This window comes from Podarcis pityusensis, assembly GCF_964106645.2.
Source record: "Podarcis pityusensis genome assembly, chromosome: 4".
In the NCBI taxonomy this organism is placed as follows: Eukaryota; Metazoa; Chordata; class Lepidosauria; order Squamata; family Lacertidae; genus Podarcis; species Podarcis pityusensis.
This window is the reverse complement of record NC_138027.1, coordinates 53,124,082-53,140,921: the sequence shown is the minus strand read 5'-3', so window position 1 is coordinate 53,140,921 and position 16,840 is coordinate 53,124,082. Positions and strand designations below refer to the sequence as shown.

Genomic DNA, 16,840 nt, shown 5'->3' with positions numbered 1-16,840 from the left:
AATGAATGGCACTCACTCTCTCTCCCAAATGCTCCTTGAAGTAAAGCAAAATCTTCTCCTAATCTTTTATAGACTCTGCATAGCTCAATATGTTAAAATATGCTAGCCACATTAGATGCCCACATGACTGTTGATCATTGTACCCCTAAGGAAAAAGATTGAACAAGATAGACCCCATTCCAACAATAAATTAGAATGCATAGTAAATTACACAGAGATTACCAAATTACTACCATAGAAGTACGTACAACAGAAACTTAGAACCACACCCATTTGCTTAAAAGAAAAGTATGTTTTTCTTTCACTTTAAGTAGTTAAAGTGAAAAGATTAAAGATTTGAAGAAATTACAGTCTGAGTGTAATTTCCAGTCTTACATCCATATAAATCATTTTGATTCAGTTGATTAAGGAAGTTTCATGCAATATACCGGTAATTGAGAAATAAAAGCCACACACCATGGAGTTCTCAGAAGGTCTGGCAAAGGGGCAGATTTTTTTCAATTAGGGTTGTTACTAACATTGTCACAGTGCTAACTTTGCTTTGTAGCTTAGAAGAATCGTAAGCAAAAATGAGGGTGTTAGAAATACATCAAAGAGGGAAAAAACCAAGCATCATCCTATGAGGGGCTACTTATTTGGAATGCTAATATTCTTATTTTATACAGCATCAGTGTGCATGGTGCTTTACAAATCGCAAAAGAACAGGTACAAAAGAACACAGTCATCATGAGTTCTGGCCAGCAGTCCACCTGGGTGAGATCCCAAGGCTGGTAGCTGGGTCAGTGAGTTTTATCTGGGAGTCTGCATGAAGTTTACTCAAATGAGCAAACAAGACAGAGCTCAACAGCAAGAATAAATCAGCCTAGCAGGAGCAAGCAAGAAAGTACATAATGACAACCAGTACTTGGCAAGATGTCCAGGCCTGGACTGACCTACAGTGGGACGTTTCTATGGGGCTTTCATCCAACTGCAAGACTGAAAGTTAATTGTATGGACAATGTTGTGACAATTGTAATGAGACCTCTGGGTACAGGGTGGTATATAAACCATTCATGAACTTCTGGGTGCAGAAAACTAGTATGCTCATCAAGAGGGCAATGAAACACAGAGATAACAGCATGATAAACCTTAATCTTGCCTTCAGATGTAGATTTGACTGGTATAAACTCCCTTGGATCCTTCAATGATGACCATATTGGTCCAAGTGCTGAAAATGGAATAGGTTTATTGGTGTGGGGAGATTATAGGCAAGATGGTCTGCGTAGGGATTTGTTTTCACTTCTAGAATTGGGGTGTTCTTGTCTATCCCCCTCCCTTTCTAAGGTTTAAAAAAGGTAAACGACTCAAGGGTGATCTTGCCCCCAAATGTCAACAACTTTGGCTAACTTCCCTCTTTGGGTGACCTCCACAAAAAAATATTGATTTCTTAATTTTGGGTTGAAAAATTAGAGGTCATCTTATACATGGCTTATACACAGAAAAATACGCTAATAACAACCATTTGTTCCTTAGCAAGTCTTTAACTTAGGTAAATACAACCTCAGATGAACAGCAACATATGACTTGTTACACTGTGTCATGATTTATTTAACAAAAACAAAGCCAAAATGAAGAAGCCATGTGTGAAAAACTACGTATACCCTTACTGCTTCCACAGAAATTAAGAGGATAAGTAGCAGACTGGTGCTGGGAATCAAATGCCCTTGCTTAATTGATCATCAGCAAGTGTGCCCACCTCTGTAAAATCCAAAGTTTTAGCAGTTTGCTGGTCGGGAGCATTCAGGTGTGTTTTAACACAACACTAAGGACGAAAGACATCAGCAATGCTCTTGGAGAAGCAACTGTTGCTGCCCATACAACTGGGAAGGTTTATAAGGCCATCACCACCAATTTTAAGTCAATCATTTTAGAGTGAGAAAGATTATTCAAAAGTGAAAGGGATTCAAGACAGTTGTCAATCTTCCCAGAAGTGGACGTTCCAGCAAATTCACCCCAAGGTCAAGCTCTGCAATGGTCAAAGAAATTGCAAAAAGCCCAGGAGTTACATCTCAGGCTGTACAGGACTCAGTTGGCATGTTAAATGTTAAAGTTCATGACAGTAAAATTAGAAAAAGACAGAACAAGTATAGTTGTTTGAAAGAGTTGCCAAACCTTCTTCTCTCTAAAAAGAACATGGCAGCATGGTTTAGGTTTGCAAAATTGCATCTTAACAACCATAAGACTTCTGGAACAATGTCCTTTGGACAGACAAGACCAAAGTGGAGATGTTTGGACATAATGCACAGCACCACATTTGGAGAAAACCAAACAGCATATCAGCACAAACACCTCATACCAAATACCAAGCATTGTGCTAGAGGGGTGATAATTTGGCCTTGTTTTGCAGCCACAGGACCTGGGAACCTTGCAGTCATTGAGTTGACCATGAATCTTGTGTATATCAAAGTATACTACGGTCAAATGTGAGGCCATCTGCCTGACAGCTGAAGCTTGGTTGAAACTGGGTTGTGCAACAGGACAACAATCCCAAGTACACCAACAAATCTACAACAGAATGGCTGGGGGTGGGGGGAGAATCAAGGCATTGCAATGGCCCAGTCAAAGTCCAGACATCAACCTAATCAAAATGCTGTGACAGGACCTTCAGAGAGCTGTGCATAAATACCACACCCAAGGAATACAGAGACATAAATCACAAACTAGACAACTCTGTATGTAGTTCACAAAAACAGTTAACAATAATGTAGAGCATTTCCATACTGTCTATTACATGAAATCTTAAATAATACATACAGTGCCAAGATAACAACATGCGCAACTCAGTATCTCAAAGCCAAACAGTCCAAACAGTTCTGAAGTAAGTCCATGAGAGCAACACTCTTTGTGTATACTTGTGCTAGTGTGATCCCAACTGAACTCCGAGACACCTGGATTTCAATCCGTTTCGTGAATCTTCTGGTCAGCCCAAAAAGGAACTATACAATGGCAATTCAATGCTCCACCAAACAGATCAGCTCCCAACTTAGAATGGCACTCATATACAAGATGGCTACATCAGACTCACTCTACCAGGCACCACACAAAGTGGTGGCAGTGAGTGAACTTGGGGCTTCTCCTTGCAGCTACAATAAAATGAAGGATCAGATGCAGCCTGGGCAAGTCAGAGGCTTCCACGCTGCCGCCCCCCCAGAGAAGAGCACAGGAAGGACTCAGGAAAGTGTCCTCCTCCCCCCACAGCCTGCAGGCAATGCACACACACACACCACACATTGACAAAGCTGCTCATCCTGCGCCCTCCCTCTTTTTCCTTGCATGGCAGCTTGGGGACAGACGCAGGAAAGAGAGAAAATAAGAGCACAGAACAGGGGAGGAGCTGGCCTGAGGAGCCCCACTGGCAGGAAAGACGCTTCCCTCACCAAAGCAGCTGCCAGAAGGTAAGCAATGGTAGTGATGGTGCTCCCTGCGGGGAAGACCTCTTCACCTGGGTGACAGGCACCCTGGTAGGTGGGTGGGCAAGGAAGCATCAAGCAGGTAACTTGCCTCCACTGCCCAAACTTTGAATCGGGCTATGTCCCTCCCTCATACACTGCCCCCTCCCCTTGCCTGTGCCCCCACTTCCATCTTTTAATGTGAGTACCAGCACTTTTTCCCCCTAGAAAAGAAGCACTAGGAAATCCATACTGACATTCCAAGCTGTGTAAAAATCAGTGATACTTTTTTTTGTAACTCTGAAACCTAACTCTGGCACCATATTGAGTAACGACAGCAGATAAAAGAGGAATTCTCAATTGCTACACTATATTAAGAAAATTTGGCAGTTTTACCACAGTCAAAACTGAGATTTTTAAAAAGCAATGCACTTTTAAATAGTGAACACACTTGTGGGACCAAAAAGATTATCTCACTTCTGCAGATGATTCAAGGTTGAGGCATGAGTAAATATTAGCAGAAGGGTGAGTAATAAGTTATGAAAGATTGTATACCATGTTCACTGAACAACTAGCTGTAATCCAGACTTCCTGGATTAGACACTGTACAAGAATCAAGGCGTAAATAGAAATTAAATTTGTTGACAAGTAACACTAGCAGCCTCAGTGTTTAAGAGTGCATTTTAGCAGGTATGGCTGCTGCTCCAACCATTTTTGGCCAAAGCAATTCTTACATTGGTAACCTCAAGGCTTGATTACTGCAATGCACTTTATGTGGGACTACCAGCACGCCTGATCTGGAAGTTCCAGCTAGTGCAGAATATTGTGGCTAAACTGCTGATCATAGAATCATAAAATTGTGGAGTTGGAAGGGACCCTGAGGATCATGGGAACAGGCTACTGACAGCATGTAATACTGGTGCTTAAAAGCTTGAACTGGCTGCCTAAAGTTACCAGCCCAAGTTCATGATTCTTGGGGGAGTCTTTGTTGGTGGTCCTCCATGGCTCAAATGCACAGCTTGTAACTACTAGAATCTATGCATTCAGTTTTTTTAAAAATACATTCATTATTGTGGAACTCTAACCAGACTGAGATTAGCCAGACATCCTCTTTGCTGAACTGCTGGCACATGCAAAGACTTTGTTATTTCACTAGATGTTTAAAGGAAGTGCTCAGGACTGAGATGAATTTTCCCTGTTCTTATTCTTTGTAAGGAATTGGGATATAATTTTATGTACATTGCTTAGAAATGTTAATGATTAAGTGATATATAAGCACCTTAAATATATAAAATGTTAAATAAATACTTTTATCCACATAAGATACCATCTTGGTGCTGAAGATGAACTTTCTGCATTTTATTAGGAATATTAGAAGTAAATTCACTTGATAATGGGACACAGGTGGCGTTGTGGTCTAAACCACAGAGCCTAGGGCTTGCCGATCAGAAGGTCAGCGGTTCGAATCCCCGCGATGGGGTGACCTCCCGTTGCTTGGTCCCTGCTCCTGCCAACCTAACAGTTTGAAAGCACGCCAAAGTGCAAGTAGATAAATAGGTTCCACTGTGGCGGGAAGGTAAACGGCGTTTCTGTGCGCTGCTCTAGTTCGCCAGAAGTGGCTTGGTCATGCTGGCCACATGACCTGGAAGCTGTCTGCGGACAAACGCCAGCTCCCTTGGCCAGTGAAGCAAGATGAGCGCCGCAACCCCCGAATGGACTTAACGGCCAGGGGTCCCTTTACCTTTACAGTACAACTGCACAGGTCTCATACGTACGGCAAGGCTCTAATTCAAGAAGCCAAAATGTTTACTTTTCAGAAAGTTGTGTGTGAATGCAACTGTGCACTTCTTGCATTTAACTTGAGAATAAAACATTTAGCAACGTTTAATTTTAAAACAATAATTTGTTTTTAGATTCTATAGCAATTTTTCAAGCAAAGCCTTGATTTGCAAATTAACAGCACAATCAAGTAGTTCATTAGTTTAATTACCCTTGCATAAATCCAAAGGGAAGTCTGCTTAATGAAACACAATTCTTCAGCAAACCAATAGCTTCTAAGCTGTTTCAGGCACAGAGCCATCACATGTGCTTCTAACAACTAAGCATGAGTCTTCAGCAGCTTAAAACGATGGGTCAGCTGAACTGTGGATCAATTATAAACCGACACACAAGATCCAGATGGCAGAACAGCACAGGGAAAGCACTAGCTCTGCCATTCCTACAGTAAGCAATACAAAGTATTGTTGTGCCCCTCTTTGGAAGACAGGAACAGCCTAACTCCTGTTGTATATGCTCTGGTAATCTCTAGGTCAGATTACTGCAACCCTGTGGGGCTGCCTCTGAAGACGGTTCAGAAACTCCAATACAATGAAACATGCAAATGAGCCCTTATTTATACCTCAAACCAAACACACCTCAAAAGTAATACACCCTTTCTCTCCTGGCCATGCCAGAAGAGAGGTGTACAGTGGTACCAACTTCCAGATATGGTACTTCAAAAATGGTGTGATTAAAATACTGGAAGAAACATTACAGTACAGTGGTACCTCGGGTTAAGTACTTAATTCGTTCTGGAGGTTCTTAACCTGAAGACCACTTTAGCTAATGGGGCCTCCTGTTGCTGCCGCGCCGCCGGCGCACAATTTCTGTTCTCATCCTGAAGCAAAGTTCTTAACCTGAGGTAATATTTCTGGGTTAGCGGAGTCTGTAACCTGAAGCGTATGTAACCTGAGGCGTATGTAACCCGAGGTACCACTGTACAAGCCTTCCAGCAAAAGTAGCTCCTGCCCAGATGTGAAACACTACATGTGCATGCAAAGCAAAGCTCATCAAATCTAAATGTTCAGAATATGGAGAACAGAACCAAGCTTTAAGGAGCCAGGAGCAAACATTAGCTACATATTGTGGTTAAGGCAAAATATAAGAACAGCCTACTGGATCAGGTCAAAGGCCTACCTAGTCCACCATCCTGTTCTCTTAGTAGCCAACTACTAAGCAGGATCCGAGCACAAGAGCACCCTGCCCTCCTGTGGTTTCTGGTAACTGATACACAGAAGCATTATGGACTCCAACTGTGGAGGCAGAGAATAGCCATCATGGCTAGTATCCAGCAACAGCCCTCTCCTCCATGAATTTGTCTTAACTTTTAAAGCCATCTAGGTTGGTGGCCTCGCGTGGGAGCAAGTTCCGAAGTTAAGTGTATGCTGAATGAAGAAGTATTTTCTTTTATCTATGTTGAATCTTTCAACATTCCCCATCCTTCCAATCAATAAAACAGAGCAGGGAAACCACACACATTATCACTCTTTACAGCTAGACACTATAGGAGCAAATGTAGAACAAGGCTAAAGTTTTTGCATCATTCATAAGGTCTAATTCTACCTTGAGAAGCCACAAAAGTGCCATATAAATGAAGCTTTAATTCAATTACTGAAAACCATTATCTAGAGATATACTTCATCTGGTCCAAATTGGTTTCCAGCACAACTTTACTTTCAAATATTATTAACCCAAATTCTATGTTTTACATGTGAAATAAATTCAGACACCAAAACGATTAAAGCAGCCAGAACATAGTTCTTTTATAACCAGTTTATAATCAAATTCTGTGGTGATCTTTAGTAATTTGTGAAATATCATTCAAACGTAATTAATATTACCAGCTTTCTTCATAATATATATTCTATATAAACTATGTATTTTATATCCTACGTATACAGACACTGCATTTTTAAAATATAAATGTGAAAAAATGCATTAGCTATCTACATAGGGTATTAATTACATGGTCTATATGGGGTATTTACTACCAAGAAAGCCCATGTCTGCTGAAATAAAGGGAGCTGAACACTACAATTAAACTGTAGTTCATTCCGAGCAAGTGTCTTGCTAATTCTTCCATACTGTACACTTAGGAGTATCTATCTAAAGGCAATTATTTGTGCTATTTTCAACAATATGGACTTGGCCGAGCTATTATGCTTGCCTTCTTAAACTGATTTATCTTGTAAATGAGACATAAGCTGTTTGCCTCCTCTTTGTGGATATTTTAATTAGAGATATCAGATGTTATAGATGTATAGGAATGGTCACCTGATCTCCTTTAAACTTCAGACAACCCAACTAAGATTACATGCATTTGCAGGGTTGGGAAGTGCTTTTATTTAACTACAGCAAAATACAGAACATTTACCATCAAGAATTCATTTATTTAGTTTGCCCATATAAGTTATATTTTAGGGAACATGAAATTGAATACAATTAAAAGAAGCTTTACATTTTAAAGATTGTTGACATGCTAGGCTGAAAGTCAGATTACACAGCATCTATTCAGCCTTACGCATATGAAAAGCATTTAGAAAGCAGACAGCTGAATTCTTCCTCCTTTATGACCTTCAGCTCTTGAACCATACACTCAGAAAATATGTTGATGTCTGCAGTTTTTAATCCTTGTTAGTCTTAATGCTGTTTTTTATTATTTGCATTGTTTTCTATTCTATTTTTCTGCTGATATATTGGTTAATTGTACTGAATTTTGAATGTTTTATTGTCAGAATAAGTAGAATTACATATATGAGATCATAACTGCTCTGTGGAGGAAGTTCCTTAAAAAGCAGGGTACAATTTTAAATAAAACAAATCTAAACGCAAGGTTGCTAACACAAACTGGCCAGTATAACAATGTATAGTTTAAATATTCAGCACTACCACGACATTGGTTTGATTTATTATACAGCTACTGATCTGATTACACAGCTACAGATTTTCAAACAACAGTATCACAGTAGTTTAAATATTCATTATGATTACCAGTTCTCCTTTACATAAGTAACAAAATATTTTTTTTAAAGCAGCAGCAATACAGCCTCGAATAAGATGCAATACTCCTTGCAATCTCTTCAAATTTAATGTTTATAATTTATATTCTGCTCTTAAAAAGGTAAAGGTACCTCTGCCCGTACGGGCCAGTCGTGTCCGACTCTAGGGTTGTGCGCCCATCTCACTTAAGAGGCCGGGGGCCAGCACTGTCCGGAGACACTTCTGGGTCACATGGCCAGCGTGACGAAGCTGCACTGGTGAGCCAGCACCAGTGCCGCACACGGAAACGCCATTTACCTTCCCGCTAGAAAGCGATACCTATTTATCTACTTGCACTTAGGGGTGCTTTCGAACTGCTAGGTGGGCAGGAGCTGGGACCGAAAGACGGGAGCTCACCCTGCCGCAGGGATTCGAACCGCCGACCATGCGATCGGCAAGCCCTAGGCGCTGAGGTTTTACCCACAGCGCCACCCGCGTCCCTAAAAATTCTGCTCTTAAAACCCATTAAAACCATATAGTCACTATATTCTGTGGACCAAGTATTTATCCATCAGGAGCCTAACCAAAAAACCCCCCACAAAAACACATTTTCAATTAGTACCTAAAACCAAGTGAAGTTAGCGCCAGCCAAATTTCTGAGGGGAATGCTACAGATGAGGTGGCTTGCTTCCTTAAGAGCCCTTGCTGATGGCACTACTGACAAAGCTGAAAGAGCAGATCTCAAGTCCTGGGTCAGTTAATATTGGGTGACAGTCTCTCAGATAAAGCCATATAGGGTTCTATATGTCAAAACTAAAACCTTGAATTGGACTTGACAGCTAATTGGCAGCCACTGCAAATGCTTCTAGGCTGATGCAATGTGGTCTCTAGGTAAGAGACCCGATAAGATCCCCACAGCTGCATATTGTACTAGCTGCAGCTTCTGAACAATCTTCAAGGGCAGCCTCATGTAGAATGAACTGCAGTAGTCCATATAGAAAATTACTATAGCATGAAGCAAAGTGGTCAAGCTACCCCCTTCTAGGAAGAGCCTTAGTTGGAGAACCAGCTGGATTTGGAAACTTGTGCTTCCAGCAATAGGTGGAATCCAAGAGTACGCCCCTCAAACTAAATACCTGATCTTTCAGAGGGAGCATAATCCTGCCTAGAACAACTCTCATACCCAATTCCTAGACATGGAAGCCACTAATCCACAGTGCAGAACTTATCCTCAGATATAGGATGAATGGTAAGTGGAATTTTCTTGAGAATTTTCTTTTTATTTATGTCTGCCCAATGCAAGGCTTTTCCTTCTGCCAACATATGCCATATAGTCAACAACTAATTAATGTGTGTCTGAATGACTCAGTCAAACCTGGAAGTAACCCAAAATGTCACTAAATGGGTAGAATGGGGGCAGAACAGGGCACGCTTATATGCACTCCGCTGATGGACGTAGTGGCCGGGAATGGAACCCCTGTGCGTAATGGTCATTCAATGTCTTTTCCAGATCAAATACAATATTCACATAACACTTGCATCTGCTCAAAATGGATGCCTTTATAGGGCACTATGAATTTTTTATGTTGAAACATTTTACATGTGCTCTTCGTATTTTTTACATTAATGATACATTCAAAAAGGTGTGCAAGGATGCTGGCTTTTATGTCAAGAGAAGCATTTAGTGGAGAAGGATAAGTAAAGGTTGCTTACGGACTGCAGAGCTGAAAGCCAGTATACTCTGGCCACCCACACGATGTGTGTGGAAGGGGGTCTGTGTAGGGGAAACAGGGATTAGCAAAAATAGTCTCCACTTCCATCAGCAGGATCCCTCCACTGGATTCAAAAGCCATACATAGACGAAGGAATCTTTTCATCCATGGAAAATAAAATTAGAATCCAACCCAAGTCTAAAAGAAATCTGAAATTAAAAAATGTTATGCTATGCTCAGGGATGCTCCCACTCACAGGAGCAAATCAACAGCGTAATAGCAATTATGATAGTCTAATATAATAGCTGTCATTCCCATTTTGAAGCTAGAATCTTCATTTATTTTCACTTTATCAAAATCAAAGTCAAAGAAAGAACAAGGATCAGAAGCTACATACCAAGGTACTTTACTATTCAAGCAGTAGTCACTACTACTTCTAATTGAGCATGAAGGCTTTAAGTTATTTTAAGCTTTTCATAATTAGCCTTTGCCATTCAGTTGCATTGCAAAAGGTTAACATTCTTAACCAGAAGCTGCTGCAGACATAAAATTTGTATATGGGAATGGTCAGTTACAAGTCTAATGACGTCTTAGGAACCTTGCCAGATTCATCTCAGACTCACAATTCACCTTTAGAAAGCTGTCTTAAGAACAAGGTCTTAAGAACTTATCCTCAGATAAAGGTCAGACAGATATTTGTACTATAATATAGAAGTGGAAGCCATATACATCTAATAAATATTTCATAATTAGCCTCATATATATGCAGACAATCAAGGTATGCTTAGAGAATTTTACTGGAAAAACAGAAATGTGTAGCTAAATGCTAATAAGCAAAGTTAGAAATGTTTGGTATGTTGCATGTCTACCAATATTGAGTTTAGGACATCATATAAGCACTATTTGGTTTAAAGTACCATCATATTGTGAATTTTGTGCACTATACCAATAAAATTATGTTATAGATTATGATGTTATGTTATAGATCATGTTGTTATAGAGAGTATTCAAATATAACACTTAAAACACAATGTCAAAGTTTATACATTATGCTAAACCATAGTTAATGGTCCACCACAAATGCAGAGATTGTGCCCACTCCCTTCTAGCTAAGCAATATATATCTGGCTTAGCAATATATCAAAACCAGGGATCAGAGTATATTCTGTTCAAAAAGCTATGATTGGAAAGCCAAGAACAAACCTTGGCTTAACAACAAACCCTGTGGCTCGCTTGATGTAGCTTGTTGTATCACATCTGGCCTGGACCACAGTCTCAATTATTAGCTGTTTTCTAGATCTATTTACTGGCATCCCAACCCTGAGCTTTATCTATTTACTTACAGGTATCCCCTATTGATTCCTATGAAACATAGCTCTGAGTAAATTATTACTTCTTAAAAAGCTTTCAAAAAACAGACATTTGAAGATTTATCAAGTAAACCTGGAAAAAGCTAATATCCAACTAGAGTACAACTAAAGAGAGACTCTAAAACAATCAATTCCTTTTACTGCAGTTTTAAGCAACACTTTGTTAACTCTGAAGCAAAGATTCTGGGCTTAATACACTGGTGAAATTGTTCTCAAACAGCTCATCTGTGTGAAAACATGACTGCTGTAAAACTGCCAAAGTGAGAGCATACAAGTACTAATCATACAAGCTCGAACGGTCTGTGAGCTGCTTGAGCCTAAATGCCAATGGTTCTATGGTTTGAATTAAAGAGGCCTTTAAGTTAGACCATTTCCATCTTTTTGCCTGCCTTGCTAGAAATAAGCATTTCCTCCACATGCCACTGGCAGCTTTCCCTTATATCTAGACGAAACTACAGGCCCACTTTTAGTTACACAGAAGTGTTGAGATACAGTGGTACCTCTGGATGCAAACGGGATCCGTTCTGGGGCCCAGTTCACATCCTGAAGCAAACGCAACCCGTGTCTGCGCGGGTCGCAATTCGCTGCTTCCGCACATGCGCATGACGTCATTTTGAGCGTCTGCGCATGCAGTGAAACCCGGAAGTAATGCGTTCCGTTACTTCCGGGTCGCCACGGAGCGCAACCCGAAAATGCTCAACCCGAAACTACTTCAACCCGAAGTATGACTGTACTGTAATGTTTCTTCCAGTATTTTAATCACACCATCTTTGTAGTACCAGATCTGGAAGTTGGGATTTATTTAAAAAGTAATACTTAGCTATAAACCACAGAAATAACAAGCATGCATTCTCATTTATTATTCCTTAAGTTTCAGGAACTGAGGAGAAATAGGCTTTCAGTAACGTATATGTCAGTGTATGCTACTATGCACATACATTATACATGCAAACTCACAAGATTTAGACACCTCCAGCAGTAATTCAGTCTACAAATCTAAACATAAATCCTAGAGACTAGGATCACAATCCTTGTCTTTACTGAATACTTAGTTTCAAATAAACATGCATAGAAATGTAAGTAAGTTAAAATAAGTTCTATCACATTTTCCAAAATGTTCAAACCAAATAAAAAACAGTAAAAAGATATAAGCAGTCAAAAACAAGTCAAAGAAGTTGCACACAAACACACATCTCAATTAAAAGCAGACAGTTGAATCCAGACTGTCATTTAATTCATGCCCACGACTAACTTTTCTCACCATTTCAGTGAGCTCTAACGGCAACTGACCTCATCTAGATCTAAACTAGCAGCTACAAACATATTTTTTGAATGTAATTCAATTTCCTCATTTGATACATTTTTAATAAAAACTCTCAAACAGACTAAATACACTCCGAAGAGTCAAATAGGAAAAAAACCAGAGTTCATCAAAGCTGCTAGAGTTCAAATAACTTCCTAAGAAGTTAAGTATTCACATAATGTAAGAGGAGGCCATCAAAGAGGGGGCAAGGTAGCCACAGAAAAGGCTGTGTGGATTGTGTTGCAAGTTCCAATACATTACTTTAGAGTAATCATGTATGAATCTCAGTTATAGTGGTACCTCGGGTTAAGAACTTAATTCGTTCTGGAGGTCCATTCTTAACCTGAAACTGTTCTTAACCTGAGGTACCACTTTAGCTAATGGGGCCTCCCGCTGCCGCCGCGCCGTCACCAGCAAAGCTCTTAACCCGAGGTACTTTTTCTGGGTTAGCGGAATCTGTAACCTGAAGCATCTGTAACCCGAGGTACCACTGTATTCCTTTCTATACCAATACTGTATATTACTGTATTTTTCGCCCTATAGGACGCACTTTTCCCCCTCCAAAAATGAAGGGGAAATGTGTGTGCGCCCTATGGGGCGAATGCAGGCTTTCGCTGAAGCCTGGAGAGTGAGAGGGGTCAGTGTGCACGACCCCTCTCGCTCTCCAGGCTTCAGGAAGCTCTCCGCAAGCCTTGGGAGCTCCACGGGAGTTCCCATCGGGCTCCCAAGGCTTGCAGATAGCAGCCTGCATCCCGAAGCCTGGGGCGCGCTGCACAGCGCACCCCGGGCTTCGTGCAGATATCAGGCAGCCCCACAAGCTTGGGGCGGGGACAGCAGGGAGGCGGAGTGCCGCCATCCCGCTGTTCCCCGACCTGGTTTGGATTCCCCGACCTGGTTTTGGGGGGAAATAAAGGGGGGAATTTCCTTTATTCCCCCCCCCAAAAAACTAGGTGTGCCCTATGGGACGAAAAATACGGTAACCTGTTTTATGAAAAATATTCAATGAAAAAATGCTGCTATCCATGCTCTGTTGACAGCTTATTTAAAGTACTTCAATGTATTGTTCAAGGAGCTGCTTTTGAGAACCACTTGGGAACTATAATTTATGCAAAATACAGGAACAGGTTTCCTAACTGAATTAGATGCATGGAACTTCCAATTATCAGACAGCCAGACACCAGCTCTCAGTCTTTTCATGGGACAATGTCAAGTGTTGGTTTTAACCTTTGAAGTACTAAACAACTTGGGAACAGAGAATCTAAAGAATCTCCTCCTGCTACAGTTGATCTGGCTTGGCATTAGGTTACTGGTCCTAGTCATTAGAAGGTAGATGGTGACCAAATTTAGTGTCCCCTCAATCAAGGCACTCTGCCTCTTAATTCCCTCTCTGGAGAACTTGACCAGTCGCTATTCCTGCATTATTTTTGATGCTATATAATCTGTTTGGGCCTTTTAGATCTTTTAAATATATTTTATGGTATGAATGAATCTTACTCTACTGTATGTTACAGCTATTTTAATATAATTTTATATTTGCTTTAACTTCCTGTAAGCCACCCAAGCTTCAGCTGTAGAGCAGCTAAATAAATTCTGAAATCTTGCCAAGTATCCTGTACCATTCTTGCAAATAAGCTTTCCTAATGCTTGGTCTATGTTTTACTATTTCCACATATTTAGTTCAAAAATATTTTTCATGCCATCAGTATCTAAGATAGAAAATGGAGAATTTAATTTTTCTGCCATTTTCTCTCCTTTTCCCCATCACTAAGCTACCACAGTCATTTCTTAACCAACGAACATGCCTTCTTGTTTGCCTTGTTTTTCAGAATCCATTGCTATTATATTTAACTTTCCAATACCTATTTTCCCCTCAATATTTTCTACACAGTATATACTAAGAATATAAGGGTCAAACCAACTAATAAGAGCCCTTATTAAAAATAGTTTTCCTGGAGGGCTACTTTGAGATGTGTGGGAGGGATGTTAATTTGCTATCACATTAAGCAAACTCCCAGCAAGTTCTGTACATATTTCTCTTTTATCATTGCTGGGATGTGTCAATTGGGAAGCTAGGTAGTACCTCTCAACAACCAGCCTCTAGACTAGACCATACTGTGATTCTGCTATTCACTCTGATATAGCTTTTAACATTTTGCAACACACTATTGTTTATAAGTACAGTGGTACCTCAAGTTACAAACACCTCGGGTTACAAACTCCGCTAACCTGGAAGAGTTACCTCGAGTTGAGAACTTTGCCCCAGGATGAGAACGGAAATTGTGTGCTGGCGGCGCAACAGCAGCAAAAGGCCCCATTAGCGAAAGCACACCTCTAGTTAAGAACAGTTTCAGGTTAAGAACGGACCTCCGGAACAAATTAAGTTTGTAACTAGAGGTACCACTGTATTTAATTTGGGATGCTCTATAAATCCCAGATCTTTGATTAGAGTATAAATATCTAACTAATTATCTCTTTGGACTTCAGCATCATACTGACATCTTAAATCCTGCCAAAGGAGCTCACAGTTTCATAAGAGATCTAAGAATTTAACTATTTCCTTGGTCTTACCTTCAAGCATAATAAACTGAACTGGATATATATTTGTCTTTAACAAGCAGCCAAAAAACATTTACTGTTTGTGAAGGATGGCTATGAGCAAGAAGTCACTAGTATGTCACATTTTCATGGCTGTTTCATTACTGAACACTTACTCCAGCTGGGAATGCCTACAAGAAGAAATTATTTAATATAGTATTATTGGTAAGCAGTTTGTTCTCAGTAGTCAATTTCCTATGAGGGAATTTCCTATAGGTACAAATGTAATCAAATAAATGTTGCTGTTCGACTCAGAGCAAATAGAAGTGACGTGATAAAGACCTTGCTTCTTCCAAGGCTAAATGCCAATCTTTGAAGTGGAGAACATGTTTCCTTCATTACAGGGCTGTGAAGGCCAAAAAAAAAGGTGCATGGGCTAGAAAGTGCAAGGCCAAACCTCATGCAAAAATCCAGCCACTTTTTTTTAGTCGGAGAATGTCACTGACGGAGATTCCTCTTTGGAAACCATGGCTGCCCGCGCGCAGCAATCTCAGCCAGGGACACTACTGTATAAGTTACTTCTGCATGCTCCACCTCGGATTCTCGTTGCATCTCTTCGCACCGATAGTCTACCGGCGAGTTTGTTAAAACAGACACGAGCGAGAGCGTGTTTGTTAAAACAGGCACGACAAAGACGTCGGCTGCTTTTGCAGGCAAGGCAATCTCGTTTGCCCGAGCCGGGCATAAATAAGCTCTCTCTTCCCCACCCCCTACAAGTAGGGCCCGCTCATCACCCCGCACACTATTCCCTTCTGCTTGCTATATATATATTCCCCACCTCTAAGAAATAAGAGTCAAAAAGATCGGGAGAAGGAGACGAAATCAAAGGCGCCGCTATCGGCGCCAGAAGACCAGCATTAGGAGATTTTTTTTAAAGGAATCACGGCCGCCGGCGAAGAGCTCCCGGCACACACTCGGGGTCAATGGCCACGGAACGTCCTCCTCTCGCGCGGGAGGCGAATGGAAGGAGAGAGGGGCGCCGGGCCATGGAGGGGGTGGGTGGGCCGGGCAATGGGGCGGACTGAGGGAGAGAAGAACGCGGACAAAAATCATACCGGGGAGGGAAAGCGGGCCGCCAACCAGGAATAACATTGGGAATAACAGCAGGGCAGTCGGCGGGGGCGAATGCGGGGCCCCCGAAGAAGGGCGAGAGGGCCGCGCGCGTGCGCTGGGGCTGGTGGAGGGGTCCCTCCCCGCCTCGCTCTCCCCAGCGCGCCTGCGCGCCCCTCACCAGGGTGACCCCCCGGGCTCGCCCTGCCCGTTGCCGAGCCCCTTGGCCCGCGGGTCCCCTCCGCCGCCGCCGCCTCACGCCGCTACCTCATCTCTGTCGGGTCTCGGGTGTCCTCTTCACCCCCACAGCAAGGACGGAGGGGCGGCAGGAGGAGCAGCAGCAGCAGCCGGCGCGGCAGCGGTGGCAGCGGCAAAGGCCACCGCCTCCCCGAGACGCACCATCCCCGCCCGCGTCTGCTCTTGCTCTAACCGCCGCCGCCGCCGCCGCCTCAGAGTCACCGCCGCTGTCTCGGGCGGAGTGGGGTGGGGGAGGCGCGTGTGGGCGGAGAGAGGGAAAGAGAGAGGAGCGACCTGCCCGGCTCTCCCTCTCTCGCACACCCGCCGCCTGACTGCGCAACCCGAAGA

At 42.0% G+C, this 16,840-nt stretch overlaps 1 protein-coding gene across 4 annotated transcripts in view; it reads right to left on the bottom strand.

Annotated features, from left to right (window-relative positions):
- The window catches only part of ITSN1 (intersectin 1), a 93,026-nt gene extending 76,209 nt beyond the window's left edge, over positions 1-16,817 (bottom strand). The window contains exon 1 of one of the 4 annotated variants that reach the window (XM_081004414.1): positions 16,523-16,817. The gene's annotated coding sequence lies outside the window, so the exon portion shown is untranslated. Of the gene's footprint in view, positions 1-16; positions 41-16,522 lie in introns of those variants that run through there. The other 3 variants (XM_081004412.1, XM_081004415.1, XM_081004413.1) reach the window with 3 other exon arrangements.
- Positions 16,818-16,840: the final 23 nt, after the last annotated feature.